The sequence below is a fragment of the Pelodiscus sinensis genome, chromosome 25, assembly GCF_049634645.1.
Source record: "Pelodiscus sinensis isolate JC-2024 chromosome 25, ASM4963464v1, whole genome shotgun sequence".
Classification (NCBI taxonomy): domain Eukaryota; kingdom Metazoa; phylum Chordata; order Testudines; family Trionychidae; genus Pelodiscus; species Pelodiscus sinensis.
The window spans coordinates 15,117,740-15,133,114 of record NC_134735.1 but is presented as its reverse complement, the minus strand read 5'-3'; positions in this window follow the sequence as shown (position 1 = coordinate 15,133,114).

The following is a 15,375-nucleotide window of genomic DNA, read 5'->3' as shown; positions in this document are numbered from 1 at the left end:
GGTTCTGCACCTAGGGTACGTCTACACTACATGCCTCTGTCGGCAGAGCCATGTAGATTTGTTTGTTCAGCAAAGGTAAATGAAGCCGCGATTTAAATGATCGCGGCTTCATTTACATTTACATGGCTGCCGCGCTGAGCCGACAAACAGCTGATCAGCTGTTTGTCGGCTCGCCGCTAGTCTGGACGTTCCCCCTGTCGACATCAAAGCCCTTTGTCGGCAGCCCCGGTAAACATCATTCCACGAGGAATAACAGGGCCGCTGACAAAGGGCTTTGATGTCGACAGGGGGAACGTCCTGACTAGCGGCGAGCCGACAAACAGCTGATCAGCTGTTTGTCGGCTCAGCGCGGCAGCCATGTAAATGTAAATGAAGCCGCGATCATTTAAATCGCGGCTTCATTTACCTTTGCTGAACAAACAAATCTACATGCCTCTGCCGACAGAGGCATGTAGTCTAGACACAGCCCTAGGGTTCAGCATGGGCTCATCTCTAACGGGAACTCACCCACACAAAGTTATCCGGGATGTGGTTGTGATTCCTTATTCTCTGAGAAGATGTTCATTATGGGGCAGCATGAGGTATAACATGCAGTGACAGCCATGAGCTCCCCTCACTTGTCCTTCAATTTAATGGGGAATAGGCATAAATCATAGATCTGATACTTTCCATGGGCTCAGGCGATATTTTTTTACAAAGGACATTTGCTATGATTTATAGAAGCAGTGAGCTTTTGAATTAGTCTAGCTTGAAAACTGAATCAAATCCTTTCCATCAAGCCTGTTTTTTCGTATTATAAATGGCTTAGCTGTGTAGTAATGGAATGCCAATCAGACATCGCTTTCCTCCATAGGCAATTCTAGGGAGATCATTTTGGAACACAGACGCTGTGATGAACTGTTAAACTGTATTTGGTTTAAAGTCTTTTATTTGTGGGGAAGAGTCCTGGACTGATGCATGGCCTGGTTCTGTAACCCCTTCACAGGCTGTGCTTCGGGGATGCCATGCCAGCGTTGCATGCTTGGTAACTCTAATTCATTCAACTGACTCCATTTAAGATCCTTCACAGGGAGGGGTCAGAAGCTCTCCACCTTCTGTTCATGTTTTTACTTTGTCACATAAACCCCGTACAGTGGGGTTCCACGATGGGTTAGATCACAGAAATCCCCTTGAAGTTGTGCCCCAGTGTTCTAATCAAGCTACTGATGCCCACCTTCCTGCCCTCTGGGGCTCCCCACTACCGTATCCTGCCGGGCAAGATCCTCTGATCTCCCACAGCAAAGGCACAGAGTTGGGGTTACTGCTCCCTGCAGAGCAACACAGATGCTGAACCAGTTCAGCACCAAGAAGGCTCAACTAGAAGGCTCAGCACCCAGGAAACCAACCCCCAAAGGGACCAAAACCTCAGATAATCTGCCTTACCCTATGTAAAAGTTGACAGAGAAAACTCATGAGATCCACCCCTTTTATCAACAAAAGAGAGACATGCACAATGGTTGCTCCCTCCCAAGTAACTGTTATTTACACTGGGCTTTGATAATGAACAAAAGTGACTTTATTAAGTATAAAAAGTAGCATTTAAGTGATTGCAAGTGAAAACAGATCAAAGTAAGTTACTAAGTAAAAATAAACAAAAGAATGCCAGCTAATTCTAATACACTGAGGCTGTGTCTAGACTGGCCAGTTTTTCCAGAAAATCAGCCGCTTTTCCGGAAAAACTTGACAGCTGTCTACACTGGCTGCTTGAATTTCCGCAAAAGCACTGACTTCCTACTGTAAGAAATCAGTGCTTCTTGCGGAAATACTATTCTGCTCCTGTTCACGCAAAAGTCCCTTTTGCGCAAAGCTTTTGCGCAAAAAGGTCCAGTGTAGACAGCTCAGATTTGTTTTCTGCAAAAAAGCCCCGATCGCGAAAATGCATCTAGCTTGGCATGGATGCTTTTCCACAAAAAGTGCTTTTGCAGAAAAGCGTCCGTGCCAATCTAGATGCTCTGTTCCAAAAATGCTTTTAACGGAAAACTTTTCCGTTAAAAGCATTTCCGGAAAATCACGCCAATCTAGACGCAGCCTGAGGGTATGTCAACACTACAGCACTAATTCGAACTAACTTAATTTGAATTAGTTAATTCGAACTAAGCTAATTCAAATTAGTGCATCTAGACCTAAAAACTAATTGGAAATAGGTTTTTGCTAATTTGAAATAGCATGTCCACATTGAGTGGACCCTGAACTGAACTTAAGGCTGGCCGGAACATGTGCTGGCAGGACATCAGGTTAGGACTTAGAGCGTGGAGCTGCTGCCTCAGTCTAGCGAAGGGCTGTGCTTAGGGGGACCCGACCACCACCCCGGACAGACAGTTCTTAGGGTTCCCTGTTTGCTTGTCTACCTCGATGAGGGACAAGAAAGCAGTCCTGTCTTGGAGTGCCCTGAGTGCCTACACTCAGTACATCACAGCACTCGGCCATCAGCCCGGCTGCACTTGCTGCAGGCTGCCATCCGGAGGGGCAGGGGGTCAATTGGGGGACTGTCAGGATCCAGGACGCCCTGCAAGAGAGCTTCCACCCCGAGGAGCCCACCGAGCCAGCCCAGTCCTCCCCATCGGGGGCTCGTACCCCATTCCTCCCTCACCTCCTTCCTCTTACCTCTCCCTACCCCCCCTTCCTGATGTACAAAATAAAGGACACGTGTGTTCAAAAATAGAAACTCTCTTTATTTAACAAAAGTGGACGGGGGGGGGGGGTGGATTAACCTCTGGGGAGACTGGGAAAAGGACGTGGGAGAGGGGAAGTTCTTCATTAGTTCCCATAATAGAAGGACTAAAGACCATCAAATGAAATGAATGGGTAGCCGGCTTCAAACTAATAACAGACAGTTCTTCTTCACAAAGCAAATAGTCAATATATAGATGAGAGGATTATTTTAGGAGGGGTGGGTGAGATTCTGTGGCCTGCACTGTGCAGGGGTCAGACTAGATGATAATAATGGTCTCTTCTGACCTTAAGGTCTATGAGTCTATGAACCTGTGGAACTCCTTGCCACAGGAGGCTGTGAAGTCTAGAACTATAACTGAGGGTATGTCTACACTACCCCGCTAGTTCGAACTAGCGGGGTAATGTATGCATACCGCACTTGCTAATGAAGCCCGGGATTTGAATTTCCCGGGCTTCATTAGCATAAGCGGGGAGCCGCCATTTTTAAATCCCCGCTGCTTCGAACCCCGTGTAGCGCGGCTACACGGGGCTCGAACTAGGTAGTTCGGACTAGGGTCCTATTCCGAACTACCGTTACTCCTCGTGAAACGAGGTGTACCGGTAGTTCGGAATAGGCACCCTAGTCCGAACTACCTAGTTCGAGCCCCGTGTAGCCGCGCTACACGGGGTTCGAAGCAGCGGGGATTTAAAAATGGCGGCTCCCCGCTTATGCTAATGAAGCCCGGGAAATTCAAATCCCGGGCTTCATTAGCAAGTGCGGTATGCATACATTACCCTCCTAGTTCGAACTAGGAGGGTAGTGTAGACATACCCAGAGTTTAAAGAGAAGTTAGATAAAGTCATGGAGGTTGGGTCCATGGAGTGCTATTAGCCAGGGGATAGAAATGGTGTCCCTGGCCTCTGTTTGTGGAAGGCTGGAGATGGATGGCACGAGACAAAAGGCTTGGTCATTGTCTTCGGTCCATCCCCTCCAGGGTACCTAGTGTTGGCCGCTGTTGGCAGACAAGCTACTGGGCTAGATGTACCTTTGGTCTGACCCAGTACGGCCATTCTTATGTTCTAAGCTGGCTCAGGGTCGGGGGTCTCAATGGACCAACTTGATTTTCATGCAAACCTGCTCCTGGGTTCGCAAGTGGCCTTTGGTGGCCAGGCTGGCAGGTATCCTGCCCTAGATGGCTGCATTCCTGTGCCTAGTGCGAAGATTGTGGATGTTGGAGGCCTCCCCCCAAACCTGGATGAGGTCCATGATCTCCGCACTAGACCAGGCAGGTGCCAGCTCCTGGGAGCCGCCAGCCTGGTCCTGGGAAGAGGTGGAGGGCTGGGTGGCAGCGGGTGGCTGGCTCATGCCGTGCCAGGTGCAGGGTCTGCTGGCTGTGTGCTGGCAGGCTTGCACCTGGCATGGGCACCATAGCCAGACCGTGCCCCTTTAAGGGCTCCAGGGCCGGGAGGGGAGCAGAAGAGTTTCCCTGGTTGTGCCCAGAGTGGCCACTAGGGCAAGCTGGGGAGGGCTAGCCTCCAGCTAGTTCAAATTAAGTGGCTACACAGCCCTTAATTCAAACTACTTACTTCGAACTAGGCATTAGTCCTCGTAGAATGAGGTTTACCTAGTTCGAATTAAGCGCTCCGCTAGTTCGAATTAAGTTCGAACTAGTGGTTTGCATGTGTAGCGCCTATGAAAGTTAATTCGAACCAACGGCTGTTAGTTCAAATTAACTTTGTAGTGTAGACGTACCCTAAGAAACTTGTTACATATCTTCCTAGGATCAACCACAGTTTGGACTTTCAAGGAGAATAAAACTATTCATGGATCATTGACTTAATCACCGAGCCATTAAGTTTGCAGACCATCAGTAATAACCCTCGTTAGCACATTTAGAACTGTAAACATATTTCCAACTTCTCATACAAGAATGATACATGAACAAAAATAGAATATACAGATTCAGTAAATTGTAACATTAACATTTAAATGTCTAAAATGTCTTTGAGTTATGCATATTCATAAACCAATTTTAAAAAAGCATGGGGGGCGGGGGGCAGTGACAGGCTCTTAAGTGGTATGGCAAAACAATAATAAATCACAAATCAGACTATAAATAAGCTGTTTTCAATCAAACTTCCCCAAATCATTCACATTTATACTGGAGAAATTTCATTCAGTGAATTATTTTGCTGTACTTACTGAGTTCCAGTTTGAGTTGATTAAATATAACTTTACAAACAGGCCCTGTCAGCTCCATACATCTCTGTAGGAACTTACACATGCTACTTTAAAGTAATTTTTTGTGGCTTTGGGTTAGGTCTCAATACAGCAATGATTTTATTAAAGCACTCACACAGTATATACGCAGTATGGCATACATTAATGAGATCAGTCTAAACAGACAGAAATAAATAACTTTTCAAGCTGCAGCCCTAGAAAGTGTAGGCAGACAATTCAAGGGCAAAATGAAGTCATTGCTCCTTCAGACAAAGTAGTCACAAAGCAGTCAGGGGGTATGTCTACACAACAAAGTTAATTCGAAATAACAGCAGTTATTTTGAATTAACTTTAATAGTGTCTACACATACAAACCGCTATTTCAAAATAAATTCGAAACAGTGGAGCCCTTATTTCGAATTTGGTAAACCTCATTCTATGAGGGTATGTCTACACTTGCAGCCTAATTCAAACTAGGGCTGCAAATGTATGCATTTGGAATTGCAAATCAAGCCCGTAGCGAGGAGCCCAAACTTCCCTAGGTCACGAGCGGAGTGACCCTGCTCAGTTCGCTCTCGGAGGGGGGAGAACCGTGACATAGTGGGGGTACCTTGCTGGTTGCTAGGCTTGGGCTGTGGGTGACCCCCACTGGCTGCTGTTTGTACCACGGCCCAGCCGAGTAGCTGATGGGACAGGGAGGTAACCTGTTCGACCAGTTACCTCCCAGGGAGAGGAACAAAGGAAGGTGGAACGCCGCCCCTGGCTGGAGGGCAGGACTGTAAGGGATGGTTAGTCAGGGTATGTCTACACTACAAAGTTAATTCGAACTAACGGACATTAGTTCGAATTAACTTTGATAGGCGCTACACTAGCGCTCCGCTAGTTCGAACTTAATTCAAACTAGCGGAGCGCTTAGTTCGAACTAGGTAAACCTCATTCTACGAGGACTAAGCCTAGTTCGAACTTACTAGTTCGAATTAAGGGGTGTGTAGACCCTTAATTCGAACTAGTGGGAGGCTAGCCCTCCCCAGCTTTCCCTGGTGGCCACTCTGGCCAACACCAGGGAAACTCTATTGCCCCCCTCCCGGCCCCGGACCCTTAAAGGGGCACGGGCTGGCTACGGTGCCCGTGCCAGGTGAAAGCCTGCCAGCACCCAGCTAGCAGACCCTGCACCTGGCACGGCTCGAGCCACCCACCCGATGCCCCCCAGCAAAACGCTAATTCGAACTAGTTTTTTAGTCTGGATGCGTTAGTTCAAATTAGCTTAGTTCTAATTAACTAATTCGAACTAAGTTAGTTCGAATTAGCGCTGTAGTGTAGACATACCCTTAGTGTCTGTCTGGGATCATGGAGGAGACAGCCTACGGAAGGGGCTGGAATTTAGGGGCCCAGACTCCCCCATCTCAAGGGGGGCTGAGGCATCCTAGGCCTGCCCTGTAACCAGATTACATCTGTGCTGTGCTGTATCCTGGAGAAGCAATAAACTCCCTCTATTCTACTGGCTGGTGGAGTCTGTTCGTGCCGCTACGGGGGTGCAGGAGATGGGGAAACCCCAATGTGCCGTCACAGGCTGGAGGCCCCCTATTTCGAATTAAGTGTCTACACAGCACTTAATTCAAAATAGCTATTTTGAATTTGATGTTACTCCTCGTAGAATGAGTTTTACCAAATTCGAAATAAAGGCTCCACTATTTCGAATTTATTTTGAAATCGCGGTTTGCCTGTGTAGATGCTGTTAAAGTTAATTCGAAATAACTGCTGTTATTTTGTATTAACTTTGTAGTGTAGACATTCCTTAAGAGAGGAGCTATGGTTTAGTGGTTTAGCCACCACACTGGTAAACCCACACGCTGGCTGCTGTATGTCCTTGGCCATTTCTTCCTTTGTGCTCCCCACTTCCTCTCCTACTTTGTCGGCTGTAGTGCTGTAGCTCTGTTAGTCCCAGGATACTAGAGACAAGGTGGGTGAGGTAAAATATTTTATTGGACCAACTTCTGTTGTTGAGCAAGACCAGCTTTGGGACTACACACAGCTCTTTTTCAGCTTGGGAAGAGTATCCGAATGTCACAGCTAAACACAAGTCAGATGTCTGTGGCAGCAGAGAAGGGCCATTCTGGCTATGACAAATGAAAAAGCTGGGGAACTAAGTAGGAAATATTAGCAGGGTACTCAAATAGCTCCAAGTCACTGAGCCATCTGGGACAAGTGGAAGCAAAAGTTTCAATGAATTAAAAAAAGCCGCCACTTCAGCACAGAGTGTGAGTGCTTTGCCAGCTTCCCTGACTCTGTCCAACTTGCTGCAGTGCAGAAAAGCCCAGCTAAGTGTGAAGGGAGGAAGCTGCAATGTCTCTCGGAGGAATCCTATGCAGACCCAATGGTACTAAGCGTGTACGGCTGTAGTTTCAGCGTTCAGATGCCATGCTAATCCAGAGAGACATCTTTCATGTCACCAGAAACAGCCCCTGGCCCAAGATAGAAACAGGGATCTCTATATGAAGACATCCACTCCTCTAGCCTGGATTGTATCTTGTTGATCAATGGAAAAGTGTGATCTGGGCTGGAGACTGAAGCTTTTGGGGCAAGCCATGTTTGTTGGGGGATGCCTGGGGAGCCTGCCCGGCCCCTTCCTTCCCTCTTGGCATTTTTATATTCTGCAAAGTTTTAGGAAATGTTCGTTTCTCGTGGAAGTAGGATGTGAGCATCAGGCTTAGTTTGGGCAAGACCTGCAGGGCCCCTTCTCTCTTGCCCCTGCTGCTTTCTGGACTGCCCCACCCACAGACCATGATTGGTTGGGGGGGAGACCCCTTTGCCTCCCCTTCCCACTAGACTCCCATGCCTCTTCATTGTGCTGCACCCTGCCATGTGCTCCTCGCAGGGTGGGGGTAGGGCAGGAGGAGGCTTTGGGGGCTTCCCCGCCTCCAGGCCAATCAGGGCCCGGGGGCAGGGGAGAGCTCGAAGCCTCCTCCCACCCTGCAAGGAGCACATGGCACTTTGATGTGCCACACGCTCCACCCAGGACCAGGGCAGGGTGAAGGAAACTGTTTGGAAACTTAGGGTTGCCAGATGGTTTAATCAAAAATACCGAACCCCCCCCCCAAAAAAAAGACCCACTGGGGGAAAAAAATTCTGCTGAGGAAAAAAAAAGTGGGAGATCAAAGTTGTAGAGAAAAAGAAAGAAAGGACCCTGAGAGTTGTTAAGCAAAAATTTAAAAAAAAAAAAAAAAAGCGTGGCCCCCTTAATAAAGGCTCTGCTTTTGAGGCTTTTGGGCCCTAACAGGCTGCCGGCAGCCATCCACCATCTTGCCTCCCTGCTCCGGGCCGGACAGCTCCCCTGCAGAATGCAGTAAGCACATGGGATTTTTTTTCCTGGCCGGGAAAAAAATAAAAAAAGTATTGGAAATGACAGGAGACGAAAATACCGGACTGTCCGGTTCAATACCGGACACCTGGCAACCCTGCCTGCTCCTGCACTGGCCTCTGGCCCAGATCACACACTCTCGCCCCAGTTCACTGCCCGGCAGCTCCCTCCTGCACTCTGAACCCCTCATTTTAGGCCCCCCCAACATCTACTAGGCCTGGGCCCCCAGAAAAGTTAATCCAGCCTTGATACAGAGCAACCTCATTTCTTCCCAGTCCCGCTGTTCCTTCCTTTCATTCTGCCATCAAAGTAGCAACTGTCCCACCTCCCGTCAGAGAGACCCCGTGCTACTAAGGAGGATGAAAGGCTCAGGGAAGGAGAACAGTCAACTGCAGCAGAGGGAAATCATCCCATAGTTGGGACCCTCCTTCCAGATGATGTTGTGGTCTCCTCTCGCACTGAGGATACCGCTCCGGGGGAGGGAATTGTAGTTATTAGGAAAATGCAGGTGATAGTAATGGGGGACTCAATCATTAGAAATATATACAGCTGGGTTTGTGATGACTGGGAGACATGTGCCTGGTGTGAAGGTTGCGGATCTCTTAAGCTGTCTAGATAGACTTATGTGTAGTGCTGAGGAGGAGCTGGCAGTTGTGGTACATGTAGGTACCAATCACATAGGGAAGAGTAGGAGAGAGGTTCTGGAGGCCAGATTTAGGCTGCTAGGGAAAAGACTGAGATCCAGGATCTCTATGGTAGCATTGTCTGAAATGCTTCCAGTTCCATGCACAGGGCTGGGTAATCAGGCAAAACTTCATAGTGTGGCTGGGATGATGGTGTAGAGAGGAAGGGCTTAGATTTATTAGAAACTGGGGAAACTTTTGGGAAAGGGGGAGTCTATATAGGAAGGATGGGCTTCACACAAACCAAATGGAACCAGACTGCTGGCACTTAACATTAAAAAGGTCACAGAGCAGTTTTAAAACTAAAGGCTGGGGGAAAGCTGACGGGGGTGGAGGAGCACATGGATCGGACAGTCATTTCTTAGGGGAGGGTATATTAATAAACATTATCTATGTTCTACTAAGGAGGAGAGAATGGAATATGGTAAAGTATGAGTCAGTTCAGATGAGAAACAATCAAATAAAAAAGAGTCTAAAACATCAAGAAATGGCAGGTAAAGAGTGACAGATTTTTAGTGCTTACACACAAACGCTAAAAGTCTAAATAATAAGATGGGTGAACTAGAGTGCCTTGTATTAAAGGAGGATATTGATATAATAGGCATCAAAGAAAGTTGGTGGAATGAGGAGAATCAATGGGACACAGTCATACCAGGGTACAAAATATATCAGAAGGACAGAACAGGTCATGCAGGTAGGGGAGTGGCACTATATGTGAAAGAAGATGTGGAATCAAATGAAGTAAAAATCTTAAATGAACCATAGAATCTCTATGGATAGTAATTCCATGCTCTAATAATAATGCAGCAATAGGGATATATTATCGAGCACCTGACTAGGTTAGTGATAGTGATAGAGAGTATGAAATGAAGAAGTGGGCTGTGTCCACGAAAGCTCATGATACCATCTACATGTTTCGCGCTACCAGACCATTTGTTGTTTTTCTGTAACAGATTAACTTGGCTACCCCCTGAAGCTAAGGGAGATTAGGCTATTAAAATAAAAAAACTCAGTAATAATGGGGGATTTCAACTATTCCCACACTGACTGGGTACACGTCCCCTCAGGATGGGATGCAGAGATAACATTTCTTGATACTTTAAATGACGACTTCTTGGAGCAGCTGGTTCTGGAACCCACAAGGGGTGAGGCAATTCTTGATTTAGTCCTAAGTAGAGTGCAAGATCTCGTCCAAGAGGTAAATATAACTGGACTGCTTGGAAATAGTGACCATAATGTAATAAAATGTAACATCCCTGTGGTAGGAAAAACACCTCAGCAGCCCAACACGGGGGCATCTTATTTCAGAATGAGGTTAAACAGAAATTAAAAGGCACAGCGACAAAAAGAAATCACTGCAAGCTGCATGGAAACTTTTCAAAAACACAATAATAGAGGCCCAAATTAAATGTATACCCCAAATTAAAAAACACATTAAGAGAACAAAAGAAGTGCCACCGTGTCTTAACAGCCATGTAAAAGAAGCAGAGAGAGATGAAAAGGCATTATTTAAAAAGTGGAAGTTTCCTAGTGAGGAAAATAGAAAGGAGCATAAACTCCACCAAATTAAGTGTAAAAATATAATAAGAAAATCCAAAAAGGAGTTTGAAGGTCAGCTAGCCAAACACTCATAAAGTAATAACAACATGTTTTTTAAGTACATCAGAAGCAGGAAGCTGGTTAAACAACCAGTGGGGCTACTGGATTGTCGAGATGGTAAAGGATTACTCAAAAACAATAAAATCATTGCAGTGAATCAAAATGAATTCTTTGCTTCGGTCTTCACGGCTGAGGATATTGGGGAGATTCCCAAACCTGAGCCATTCTTTCTGGGTGAAAAATCTGAGGAATTATCCCAGATTGAGGTGTCATTAGAGGAGGTTTTGGAACAAATTGATAAACTTAATAGTAACAAGTCACCGGGACCAGATGGTGTTCACCCAAGAGTTCTAAAAGAACTCAAATATGAAATTGCGAACCTATAAACTGTGGTTTGTAATCTATCCTTTAAGTCAGCTTCTGTACTTAATGACTGCAAGATAGCTAATGTGATGCCAATATTTAAAAAGGGCTCTAGAGGTGATCTGGGCAATTACAGACAGGTAAGTCTAACGTCAGTGCTGGGCAAATTAGCTGAAACTATATTAAAGAATAAAATTGTCAGACACATGGATGAATATAATTTGTTAGGGGAAAGTCAACATGGTTTCTGTAAAGGGAAATCATATCGTACTAGTCTACTAAAGTTCTTTGAGGGGTTAACAAACACGTGGATAAGGGGGATCCAGATGATATAGTGTACTCAGATTTCCAGAAAGCCTTTGACAAGGTCAGCTTAGAAAAGAGGAGACTAAGGGGAGATATGATAGAGGTCTATAAAATCATGACTGGTATGGGAAAAGTAAATAAGGAAAAGTTGTTTACCTGTTCCCATAACCTAAGAACTAGGAGGTCAAAAAAAAGGAACAACAACCAACCAAACAACAGGAAGGTTTTCTTCACACAGCGCACTGTCATCCTGTGGAACTCATTGCCAGAGGAGGTTGGGAAGACCAGGACTTTAACAGGGTTCAAGAAAGAACCAGATGCATTCATGGAGGTTAGATCCATCAATGGCTGTTAGCCAGGATGGGTAGGAATGGTGTCCCTAACCTCTGCCAGAGGCTGGGAATGGGTGACAGGAGAGGGATTGCTTGATGATTCCCTGTTCTGTCCACTCCCTCCAAGGCATCTGGTATTGGCCACTGTCAAAGACAGGACATTGGACTAGATGGACCTTTGGTCTGACCCAGTCTAGCCGTTCTACATTCCCCTTGGTTTTCTTCAAAAATGAAATTCTGGCAAACTCAATGCAATGGCATTGGAGTATCTCTGTTGGGGTATGTCTACACTACAAAGTTAATTCGAACTAACAGCTGTTAGTTCGAATTAACTTTCATAGGCGCTACACAGGCAAACCGCTAGTTCAAACTTAATTTGAACTAGCGGAGCGCTTAATTCGAACTAGGTAAACCTCATTCTACGAGGAGTAACGCCTAGTTCGAATTAAGTAGTTCGAATTAAGGGCTGGGTAGCCACTTAATTCGAAGTAGTGGGAGGCTAGCCCCTCCCAGCTTGCCCTGGTGGCCACTCTGGGAACAACCAGGGAAACTTGTCTGCTCTCCTCCTGGCCCCGGAGCTCTTAAAGGGGCACGGTCTGGCTACGGGGCCTGTGCCAGGTGCAAGCCTGCGAGCACCCAGCCAGCAGACCCTGCACCTGGCATGGCATGAGCCAGCCACCCGCTGCCACCCAGCCCTCCGCCTCTTCCTGGGACCAGGCTAGCAGCTCCCAGGAGCCTGCCCAGGGCTGCAAGAGGCGGGCGCCTGCCTGGTCTAGTGCGGAGTTCGTGGACCTCATCCAGGTTTGGGGGGAGGCATCCAACGTCCACGACCTCCACACTAGGCACAGGAAAGTGGCTGTCTAAGGCAGGAGAGCTGCCAGCCTGGCCACCCAGGAGCAGGTTTGAATGAAAATCAAAGTGGTCCAGTGAGACCCCCGACCCCGAGCCCTGACCTTAGAAATAAGAACATAAGAACGGCCGTACTGGGTCAGACCAAAGGTCCATCTAGCCCAGTAGCCTGTCTGCCGACAGCGGCCCACACTAGATACCCTGGAGGGGATGGACCGAAGACAATGACCAAGCAATTTGTCTCGTGCCATCCATCTCCAGCCTTCCACAAACAGAGTCCAGGGACACCATTTCTACCCCCTGACTAATACCACTCCATGGACCTAATCTCCATGACTTTATCTAACTTCTCTTTAAACTCTGTTATAGTTCTAGCCTTCACAGCCTCCTGCGGCAAGGTGTTCCACAGGTTGACTATTTGCTTTGTGAAGAAGAACTGTCTGTTATTAGTTTGAAGCCTGCTACCCATTCATTTCATTTGGTGTCCTCTAGTCCTTATGTTATAGGAACTAATGAAGAACTTTTCTTTATGCTCCCTCTCCATACCACTCATGCTTTTATAGACCTCTATCATATCCCCCCTCAGTCTCCTCTTTTCTAAGCTTAAAAGTCCCAGTCTCTTTAGCCTCTCTTCATATGAGACCTGTTCCAAACCCCTGATCATTTTAGTTGCCCTTTTCTGAACCCTTTCCAAGGCCAAAATATGTTTTCTGGGTTGAGGAGATCACATCTATACACAGTACTGAAGATATGGCGTACCATAGTTTGATACTTCCCCTCCTCCTTCTTCCCCTGGCTTCCCCCTTCCAGCTCCCTCCTCCCAGGTTTCCCCCTCCCCTCTCCCACCCTCTCTCTTCCCCTCTCCCACCTCCTTTTTCCAGTCTCCTCCAGTTTTGTTAAATAAAGAGAGTTTCTATTTTTGAACACACGTGTCCTTTATTTTGTACATCAGGAAGGGGGGCTAGGGAAGGGTAAGTGGAAGGATGTGAAAGAGGAATGGGGTACGAACCCCCGATGAGGAGGACTGGGGTGGCTCTGCGGACTCCTCGAGGTGGAAACTCTCCTGCAGCCCCCCGATTGACCCCCCCACCCAGATGGCAGCCTGCAGCAAGTGCAGCCGGGCTGATGGCCGAGTGTTGTGATGTGCCGAGTGTGGGCACTCAGGGCACTCCAAGCCAGGACTGCTTTCCTGTCCCTCATCGAGGTAGACAAGCAAGCGGGGAACCCTGAGAACTGTCTGTCCGGGGTGGGGGTCAGGTCCCTTTAAGCACAGCCCTCAGCTAGCCTGAGACAGCAGCTCCATGCTCTAAGTCCTAACCTGATGCCCTGCCGGCTCTGCTTCCGGCCAGCCTTAACTTTGGTTCAGGATCCACTCAATATGGACATGCTAATTCGAATTAGCAAAATGCTAATTCGAACTAGTTTTTAGGTCTAGATGCACTAGTTCGAATTAGCTTAGTTCGAATTAACTACTTTGAATTAAGTTAGTTCGAAATAGTGCTGTAATGTAGACATACCCTCGGAGTTTCTCTGAGCAGTTCTGCCTCCCATGCAGTGCAGCAGATATATCTTGATCTCGACTTGTATAGTCCCTCCTGATGCAAGTTTGCAGCATTCCTACCCAACAATACCTCCAAATGTGTCCCCACGCAGCTCTCTTTTCGTTCATATCCTCCCGGGTTCCTGGCTTTCCTGCCCTTCCTCCAGCTTAACAATACTCCTCTTCCTAATTTCCAGTGCTGTCTGTTGGGTTCCTGCAGTGGCATATCTTGTTAGCTTGAGTCTTCTTATTTGCTCCGATCCCTCTGTAGAGATGTCTCAACCAACTTGCTCCACCATTGGCAACCATTGTGTCCTCCTACCACCCTGCCCACCCCACAATAATGGAGAGGAGGCGAGATTAAAAAGACTGGGGCTGTTTAGCTCAGAAGAGCGATGACGAAGGAGAGATATGACAGTGGTCAGTGAAATCATGGCTGTGTGGAGGGAGCAAGCAGGAAGTATTATTTATCCCCACATATAACATGGGGACTGAAGGTCACCTGATAGAAATGAACAGGTGGCACATTTAAAACCAAGCTAAGGAAGCACTTTGCCTGGAACATATGAAACTCGCTGCCAGGGGAGGTTGCAAAGGCCGAAAGTATCACAGGGTTCAAAAAAGGACCAGAGACACTCATGGAGGATAGAGCTGGCAATTTCTGTTAGCTGAGATGGTCAGGGACACAGACCCATACTTTGGCTATTAGCCAGGATGGGTAGGAATGGTGTCCCTAGCCTCTGTTTGTCTGGAGATGGGTGACAGAAGAGGGATCGCGTGATAATTACCTGTTGTGTTCCAGGCATTGGCCACTGTCGGCAGACAGGCTACTGGGCTAGAGAGGCCACGTCTGGCCGTTCTTATGTTCTTATATTGGGTTCCCCTATGCCTAGGATTGCCAGAAACAGTCTGGGAAATGGGATGGTTCATTCCCTCTGAAGCCCCCAGCACTGGCAACTGTCAGAGATCAGATACTCGGCAGCGTGGACCACTGGTCTGACCCAATATGGACGTTCTTCTCTTCGGACGATGCATCTCAGTCCTGATCTGGAATTTCCCCTGTCAGATTTACAGCCATGCTACAATTAAAGCTTTGTTAAAACCGACCTCTCCCCAGGTGTTTCAAAGGTACAGAAGTGGCCCATCCAGATCCCCAGGGGAAAGATAAAAGGGCCCTCCTATACATGTACTGGCCTCATACAGCCAAGCTGCTGTTACTCCCTTGTGTCCATTCAGCTGAGTACAGTCCAGGGCATCCATATAGTACAAATCTTGCAGTCCATCGGTGCCTTTTCTGCAAGGAATTTTGATCACACTGTGGCAAGTTGATTGCATCACGTAAGAGTGTTCCTGGAAGGAGGAGAGCCAGGATCAGTCTCAGTGGGAGCTCCCCTGGATCTCTTCAGGAGAGAAATGTTTACAGCCTGTGCCGA